This window comes from Aphis gossypii, chromosome 2 (assembly GCF_020184175.1).
Source record: "Aphis gossypii isolate Hap1 chromosome 2, ASM2018417v2, whole genome shotgun sequence".
Lineage (NCBI taxonomy): Eukaryota > Metazoa > Arthropoda > Insecta > Hemiptera > Aphididae > Aphis > Aphis gossypii.
The window spans coordinates 73,087,552-73,097,862 of NC_065531.1; the positions used below are offsets into that span (position 1 = coordinate 73,087,552).

The 10,311-nt window shown below is 31.4% G+C and overlaps 1 long non-coding RNA gene across 3 annotated transcripts in view; it reads left to right on the top strand.

Moving 5' to 3' along the window:
* LOC114124853 (uncharacterized) overlaps positions 1-5,935 on the top strand; it is a 69,050-nt gene extending 63,115 nt beyond the window's left edge. For all 3 annotated transcript variants that reach the window (XR_007604394.1, XR_007604393.1, XR_007604392.1), the window contains exons 6-7: positions 5,454-5,593; positions 5,712-5,935. This is a non-coding gene — a long non-coding RNA (uncharacterized LOC114124853). The remainder of the gene's footprint in view (positions 1-5,453; positions 5,594-5,711) is intronic.
* Positions 5,936-10,311: the final 4,376 nt, after the last annotated feature.

Sequence of the window (10,311 nt, forward strand, 5' to 3'; positions counted from 1 at the left end):
ATTACTCTATATAAAAGAGTTATATAAAAGAGTAAAAATACTATTATAGCTTTGGTAATTGGTTGATGAAAATTAAAGATAAAATAAAAATAAATTATAACTTGTTAAAAACCATCGTAATTTTACGACGAAAATGTAATATTAATTTTTTATAAGCTTGTAAATTACCTGTAAATCGTAAATGCATTTCCTTCAATACTTGTAAATAGTTAGCAGTGCAAAAATTAAGAAATTGAATACTACGATTACAATTCATTATAGTGTATTATGTTTTTTAAACTTATACGAAGGATATAATTAACATTTCTCGGTACACCGATTTAGTTAGAACACAAATAGCATTTATAAAGATGTCATTCATCGCAGATGGCAGGTGTATAATATACGCTAACCAACCAAAGAGAATTTATAAAAATGTTTGGCTTCTCGGGATCCCAAAGATATATAATTAATGACATGCTATAGTTTCAAGTTTGATGTTTATTTTACAAATAGAATGAGATAATACAGTAATTTTTTTATCATATTATTGAATTTTTCTTACTTGGGACCTCGTAAAATGTTTATTTTGTTTTACTTTACATCTTAAGAAACTTATCTTTTTCATTTTTTTTAAAAGAAAAAAAACAATTTTTCATGCCTAATTATTATGATTAATTTTTTACCATTTTCTCTTGAGGTTAAATCATTATACCCATCTGTTTAACGTAAATTAGTTTCAATTATAATATTATAATGCAGTTCACCATTGGTCTTATATAGTTTTAACACTCAATTAAAAATAACATCATTGTCATGATTTTGTGTAGTATATTTATCTTTTTGGTAATTAAAATTTTTAATCATACTTTAGGATATTTAAATATCAAAAGTTAAGAGGAAAAAAACTAGTGGCATAGTATTTTAATATCATGTTTGGTGTTGTTAAATCGAAAAAATATAAATGCGAAGTATAATTTTTGAAATTATAATATAAATACATTGAGAAAATCTAAAGTCCTAAATACATTAAATCGATTTTCGTCATGATAATTTTAAAATTAATATCTACTCTAATAGAAGCTAACGTTTTATTAACATAATGTGTGTTAAATTATCCAATCTTACAGTCTTTTTATTCAAATAAAAATCTAATAATTAAATATAACGTTGTTTTTGTCTACTATAAAATTAGCTCTAAAAGATCAAATATTTATTATAGATCACCGTTAGTCTAAGATAATAATATTATGTATAGTATAGACTATAATAAACGTAAAAATTGTTTTTTTTTTAGGTCAATTTTGCTCGTGTCATAATAATGCATTTAATAAATATTTTTTTAACAACTTTTTTCATGCTTTACGATTTACGAATCTTATAATGTATTGAAACGTACCTATTAAGAAGCTTATAAGGGTTAAAACTGATTGCTGTAACTTGACTTGTTCACTGTTACACATTTTTTTCTTTTTATAAGTTCATACCTGTGTAGGTATATTATATTATAAATTTGTTCAATAATATAAAGAAAAGTAATTATTAATATTGATATACGGTGGCATAGTGGAGACGAGGAGGAGCGTCAGACCGTAGTTTGTTCGAGTGGATTGTTCATCAAGTCGGAACACTGTTTTAACGCGTTTTGACTACTTGGACCAACCTCGTCGCTTTTGTAAGTTCGGCGATCGCAACTTCAAGTTTGCGCGAACGGCTTTGAAAGTATGTGGTGGTTGATTCTGAAATCTTCGATAAGAAACTTTGCACCGAGGTTTATGCGGAGATAGGTCACATATATATAATAATAAGTAGAACGCGGGGCAGGGGATCGTGGTTAAGAAACTTTGACTAAACCGGTAACTAAATATATGTATATTATATATACATTAGACGCGTGCACTCGAGAGATCATTTTATGACTTGGGTTTTTACTGCACCCGCTTTTGTGGTATAGGTACTTACCTATCTGTATGCATTTGTACAAATGTATAATAGTGCTCGATTTGGAAGACAAATATAGGGTTAGATGGACTAGGCTTCTTCAATAATATATTTTTAAATATATGAATTTCGTCAATTTTCAACAACATTTTCTAAAAAAAAAAAAAAAAACTAATAAACCAAAATTAGTTCTTTACTGATTTTACTGATTGATTTATTCACAACTAATGGCTGATTAAATGCGTATTGTTACGAATTTTTTGAACAAGATTTCACGTGTGAATGTACTCGAAGTAATAATAGAAAAAATAAACTAACACACATTTATCGTATAACTGAATAACTCACTTACCAACTTACTCATTCGTATAATGACGTATTATTTTCAAATCGTCAAATTTTGTGTTTTAACAATAGATCTCTTTAAAGTTATCGATTGCGCATTTTTTTTTTTTTTATTCTCTTTTTAAAAAACTGTTTTAGTCTTACATAAAATGCGTATATAACAAATTTTAAAATGCAATCGACATATATGTAAATATCAAGAGAGGTTAATGTCCATAACGGGTTTGTACCATAACGATAATATAATATTACGATTATGTCCAAACACGAAATGGTCGTCTACCAAGCGATACGCATTGCATTGCGTACACACCAATTTTATTTTTATGTCACGTAAAATCGTATATAATTCAATTGGGCCAAATTTACCCATATAATATTATATACAATATGTGTAAAAAAATGTTAAACTAATTAAAATGTTTATTTTCTGCTCGTGTCGAACAAGACACTTGTTCGCGCACGGGTCAGTCGTTTCCCGCGGCTCAGTGGTTATTATATAATATCGTGAATAGTACTATTATGAATACTATAATACTGTACGCTTTTATCCACGTCCACGCCCGCACCGCCTATATCCGCTTACCTACCTACCTAATACCATATTATATTGGAGCGACGACCGGATTTCGTATTCTTTTATATACCTACGTTTTAATAATTACGGTCGAGGGTGAAAAGAAGAGGAAAAAAAAATTAGAAATTATACAAAACGAAAAACTGCAGCGCCGGGAAATGAAGCTTTCAAACTCTCTCCCTCTTTCGTTCGGCGTACGCGCACACACAAACTATCCGCAAATCCCATCACGAACAGCTCTAATTACCACCGTGCCGTGAAAAAAGTTTTGAACGCGACGACCAAACAACACTATAGGTATATTGTGTGTATACAAAGTGGGTTTTATCAAAGTCCGTTAATTAATTAGCGGCGAAAGTGGCTGACGGGCAGCGTCGACGGCGGCAGAGGGTTGCTGCGCGATTATAGTACATTACATTATATATAGGTACCTAAAGAGTGAGGAATGCGGATAGGAACGAGGATTTTCCTCACTTTTTCCACACATCACGTTTGTCCGGTCGACGCACAAACCAACACGCACACCGCGCGGGCGTGCATTTGCGCTCGTATATTATATTATTATATATTTTATAAACACACACACGTCATATTGATATGACGTATAATATTATATGTATAAATATTTATAATATATTATGTCGGGCGAGTATACACGTACACGCCGAATTTAAGGTCTGCCCCGCAGAAACCTAAAGTGAACGAAATCTCTCAACCCTTCCCCCGCCGACCCATTTCCCAAACTCTCGTCGCCGCACCGTCACGACTATCGCGAGTATAACGCTTATAATTCAAATTTGCGTTTACGTGCGCCGCGTTGTACGTGTATGTATATACATATATACCTACATACATACATAGGTATATACCTACCCGTCGTCGCCTCGCGCGTAGTCGTCTTAAGTTCGCGCGCGTGTGACGCGATCAAGGGGAAATTATGATAATAGATTCGGTAAACAAGAACAAATCCACTCGGCGCACGCGTCTTCACCGCGCGGGGGCGAGGAGGAACCCGAGCTGCGCGGAGGACGCGAGGGGTCGACAGGGTATAATCCCTTGGTCATTAGACGGGTGTATCGGCGGATGACGGCGTCGTTTTAAGTTGCCCGGGGCCCAGCGCCAACGACATTCGCCCTGACATAACCGTCACTTTATATGCTAATTCGTCATTAATCCGCAATCTAAAGCGGTGGAAGGGTAGTTTCGTCCTCCGCACCCCGGCCGGCCGACCAGCCAGCCAGCCAGCCAGCCAGCCGGCCCGGAGTCCTTTGCAGTACACCGCTCGTCCGCCGTTCTTCCATATACATAAATTGTATAGACAATATATATATATTGTATTGTGTGTACACGAGAGATTCTTCTCAAAACCCACAACGCGGCCCAAACACAAAACGCCCGCGAGATACAACGCGATGTCGTCGTCATAATATCGAATTAGTCCATCTCACGTGCTTGTCAACCACATCCACGACTAGGTCTGTGATTTCTAGAAAATTAGTATTGAATATAGTGTAGTTTATTTAAAATATTTTTCTTTATATCACATATTATTTTAATTTTTTTTTTAAATTAATTATGCGAAATATGTGCTTAAAATACAAATATAACAAAATATTTAAGTATGCAATCTTAAGGAAAAAGAGCTTTAAAATAAAAATGATTGCTTTAAACTTCTAGTACTATAAAACGAATTTCTATACATACAAACCAACATGCAAAATGCGATAAGTCCCTAGTTTTAATTATATGACGTTTGCATATACGTAATTATATATATATATATGTTGTAAACAAAACCAGGATTTAAATATCCTCGTTTAAAGTATCAAAAACATACTTCGAAAAACAACCAAAAAATGATTTTTCAATGCATTAATGCTCTTAAAAAAACTACCTACATTATTCTTCAATAGACATACTAGCGGAAATGAAACGATGGTTTAAATCTTAACATATTTAATACGTCTTTATCTTAAACAAACTAAAATTAATACAACAACAAAATATCGAACTTAGGCACGCATAATAAATAAATACTAAGTATACGTGATCGCAATGTAACCACTAGGTATTACAAATATTATTACAAGGATATTTCTTGGTATAATATTATTAGTTTCATGTTTTACCTTTGAAGTATTTTTTTTTTACTACACGAATTATGTGCTTGGATTATATATTGTCCTAGGATACCTAGAAATAACGCAATTCACATTAAAACCCAGTCAATATTTATTATCGTGTATGATAACAAACAAAACCTATCTATTATATTTGGAAAGAATTTTTAAATTTAATATGGTTTATAACTAGAACGAAATAAATAATTATTATTATAAAATTTTATAGAACTGTTAAAATATTTATAAAATATATGTAATATGTGTACTACCTACCTGCAATATAAATATAGGTACTGTAATAAATAAAATCTATTGATTTGAACATATTTTATTAAGTAAAATACTGGAAAAAATTGTCTATATTTATAAATGTCAAGCAATTTTAATTTAAACAAAATGAGTACATTGTAAATGTCTAAAAATATGATAACAATTAAATATAATTATGTTTTTAAGTTTTTAATATGATTGGTTTGTTTTATTTTCAGCTGAAGTTTACAACACGAGCTATTATAATAATTTTAAACGGTAAAATGGGATGAATTCAAGCACTGCGAACACATCATACGAGATCCAATAAATGAACTACCAGTAGTAACGTATCATTGAAAACTATCACACTTTCGTAGTAAGATTCTGTGAAAATCGTGTTTCTCTATTAGAAAAAAATACATTATATTTTTTGTTTATCTTAACCTAAGTATAATAATAATTAAAAAAAGAAAATATTAAAATTTACTTTTTAGGTCTGTTTAGTATACTATGTCGGCACGATAACGAAAGCGGCGAAGCACCATGTACGTAATATTCAGTTCAACCGATGGTTGTTTACCGGCCATTTTGCCAGAACGTGACCGTCGGGCAGCTGCAATGACCCCGGAAGTGCTAGTCCAGCCCTCACAATGCCGTTCTCCGCAGTCGGTATTTCGTACAATGTAATAATATAATAAATCGCCGAGTGCGGTGGGGTCGTCGGTGTTTTCATTGACCCTTGTAGTCATCTGTGCGAGGGGTGGGGGTTGCGCGAGCCACGAGGGACCGACCCCTGCAACTATATACGGCTGCTGACCAAAACACGTTGTCCCCGTTTGACCCTTTGCCGTGGATTTCCGTCAATAAACAAAAAGGAAACCAGTCCTTCACCCACCAAACCTCCACACACCTCTACCATACCATCCCCATCGTTACCGGTCTATTACTCGCGTACCTACGAGTAGCATTCATATTATACGGCAGTTAGAGGTGTCCCCCTTATAGACATATTGTGTCCGTAATATTAACGCACTTTTTATGTCGATTTACAGAGTGGAATGAATCGGCTATTAAAAAAAATTACAAATCGATTCAAATTGAATATTGTTAGTTGCCTGCTCGTGACGACCGGCTGGTTGGCCGACTAATATATAATACACGTATACTATTTTGTGTTAAATATGTGCCGTGTAAACCATCGAATAAGATTTAACAACAAAAACCGCGATTATAGTTCACGAGAGTCAGTAAAATATAACGAGGACTTTGTCGAGCGATTCACTCAAACAGATATTTTAAAACCGTTTGTTATTTTATACCTCTAAAACTATGATATTACTTAGGTATTTTTACTCTCGTTCTGATATAATATAATATTACACTGACGTCAGTACATCAGTATATTTTATCGACAGAGCAAGTATAATCAAACGTCCTAAAATGTTCACAGTGATGTGTTTTTATAAATTCTGGTATTTTCAAACTTTTCATTAATAACACTGGCATATTTTTGTAAACGATTAAAACGGCGATCGTCTATGCAATTAATTTAATCGGATTATAACATAATACTGAATCACACTTTGAATAAATTACGGTGCTAAATAATAACATGCAACATAATTTGTTATATATATATTATTATACAACTAACTGATTAATCAAACATTTTATTAATTACTGCTCTACAGATTAAGATTAGAGAATTGCATACATTTACTCTCCGGTTACATACTAATAAATATATTGTATATTATACGGATTAAAGGATATCAGATCAAAATAAATAAAATATAATAAAAGTGTTAAAGTACAGGAATTGAGTTCTATGTAAAACTATCCGAGCGTTGTGAATTACAAGATTGAGCGGCGACCAAAGGTAAGACCGCACACGGTATTCTCATATACATGCCTATATTATAGATACAGCGTAGTAAACGAAATTTGGGTACCCATATCCTGAATGTATTATAGCAGAACAGAGTAGCATCTTCACATTATATTATATTATTATGATCTCTATATTGTCCGTGCGATGATCCCTTTGGGTATTCCTAACGTAGTGAGGTGGGGAAATTTTGATAACCGGACGTCCGTGTTGACATAGTGATTGAATCCTCCCGTACATTCCACTCGTCATCCGTCCCCCTCCTGCCGTATAGGTCCTGCGTAGATCTGCCATTACATCAGACACATACATAAACACACACAAACACATACACATAAGGATGTGTATAGGTATCCGTGTTTAAACAACATCCCACCCCTGTGTTTGTTCGTGGCTCTCCAGAAATTACGAAACCAGAAAGTCAAACAGTATTACGCGTGGATACGATATAGGTATATTATATACACACGTACAATTTACAATAAACGATATATACGGCACAATCTCTATACGACCCAGCTATAAAGAAAACGAGATTAAAGCGATAGGCCTAATGATATCGAGAAAATAACGAAGTAATAAGGCAAAAAATACAGAGTTTTCATAATTGCAAAAAAAATAATAGGTACGTATTAATAAAAAAAATATGCATTAATAATTGAATTGATTTTTAAAATTTTGTAATTTATAACAATATTACATTATATAATGCGTATAATAAATGCTTTAATTTAATTACTAAAAACTATACATGATAACAAGCGCATTATATAATATGATTTATAAAGTGCCCCAGTAGTTGGATCAATGGCATATTGGCTATGATTCACTGTTTAAAATGTAAACCCGTGTTCGTTTAATGCTCTCCATTGGTCCATACTTTGCCGTATGTTCCCAGTTCTCGGCATATAATTAATTTAACCTCAGTACTATACTAATATGATAAAACCTTTGGTTGGAGCATAACAGTACAAGTAGAATAATCAAAAATGTTCTGTTCGTGTTTATCGATTGTGTATTAAAATATATAAGTCTAGATCACGATTATCTACACATATCTACCCATTAGGTATAATTTTATATTTTGATTTCAAGATTATCGACAGTTGTAGATTGCCTGTTTTGGTGGATGTGAACCTCACAACTATATATTTATATTATAAATAAGGATTTCCAGTAGTCCGGTTTTTTGGATAATCTGACGCTGCTATGGTGTGCCGAATTAATAACATAAGTGTATGCATACTACAAAGTAAATTAATTGGTAAGCTAGTTGAGAAAAAATTATAAAATTGAATTGGTCACACACCATATTCTTGAAATGAAATTAAAGAGTTTAACACTTTCTATAAGAATATTTTATTAATGAACAGATCAACGGATTGAAAAAAAAATTTTTGTACAAATGCAACTAATACCTACAACTACTTTAAAGTAAATTATTTAAACTTGGATAAAATAACATTATCGTAACAAATAAAAAGCTGTAAAAATACATTAAAGGTGGTTGGCACAGTCATTCTCAATCACACTAAATATCACAAACAACAAATTATATTAATATGTTATACAATATTGTATCATAAAATATTTTCAAGTTTCATAGTTTTATATATCAATATTTGTCTTAACTATTGTTATACATTATACATTATGTGTATGTAGTATGTGTGTATGTATTATAATATTACGAGGATAAATATTTTAATGTTTATAAATGCAGTCACGTAAAGATGAAAAAACGAATAAAAAATAACTAATTGAATTTTTTTATTCATATCAGGGTTGGGTTAGCGCATGATGCTCGCCCTATTCCTTACACACTACCTAAATGTATCACGTACCTAACAACTTTACTGTTTATTTAATATCTGATTACATAGGTACATTATATAATAAATTACAAACCAGTGTAATATAATATAGGTCATTCGAAATCAAAATGGTATTCCCATTTCAATTATTATTATTCTAACATTAGAAGTTAATTAATTTAACGATTCGAGTCAGTTAAACTCGACCGTTCTTTAAAACGTCGTAAAATCATATTTGATTTGATTTAACAATGCAATTGTAAAGTATATCAATCTTATTTGATTAATGAACGTCTAAAATTGTCGTGTAAATCAAACGCTGTATAATAATATAGTGTAGTTGTGCTCGAACTGAACTTGTAACAAAATAAGAGTCCCGTTGATATAATTGGAAATTTCAAAACATAATAAACATTATGAGTTGTAACGCACGTTGTAACTTGCGAGTTCCGAGTGCAACGCACAACTACATTTGTTATGGCTCGTGAGTCGTGAACAATAAAGTATAAGCCATTGAAGCAGAATCAAGATTCGAGGCAGCATAGTACTATATAATATAATGTATACCAATTTTATCTGGAGGTAATATTCTTTTTAATTTCCAGTAAAAACGCAGACTTTTGCAGATTGCGTTTTAAAAATTAGATTTCTAATCTGATTATCTAATTAGAGAAAAAATACAATACTAGGTTAAAATAATCGATACTGAGTTTCAACGACAAATACATTATTATACATGGTACACATTATTGTACCGTTTTAATCAAGTTTTCAATCAATTTATTTACGATATATAACAATTTAATATAATTGCTAATATATATATATATTTTTTAATTTGTACATTATATAACAATAATTGCTACGATATTAGAACAGCGTATTAAATATTGGAAATATGTAAACGAGATTCGGTATAATTGTTGACACTTATCAACTTTAGCTGCTAAAGGCATTTTTTAGTTAAAATATATTTTAAAAAAAAAATAATAATAATAAAAATTTGTTTTAATTTATTCAATAGATAATAATATATAATACAATACATATTATACTATGTAAAATGGAGTAGATTATGCTAATTCTAGTTATTACATTTGTTTTTCCCTAACTTAGTTTCTAGAATATATGTTGTATACCCAAGTTGAAAAAAAATATATTTTGAACACCACCACGACACACTATAATTTTATACGGTACAACAATACTGTCTATACTGCTAGACGACGAACGACGCGTGGTAATTTTCGACGGTTCATCAACTTACGCTTTATGATACATTTCATACACTCATAATTGTTCTATAAAATTCTGTTTTTAATAATTATTACATACTTAAATATTACCAAGTCGAAATATTAAGTTTTTGAGTGTGACAATTAATGAACGAAG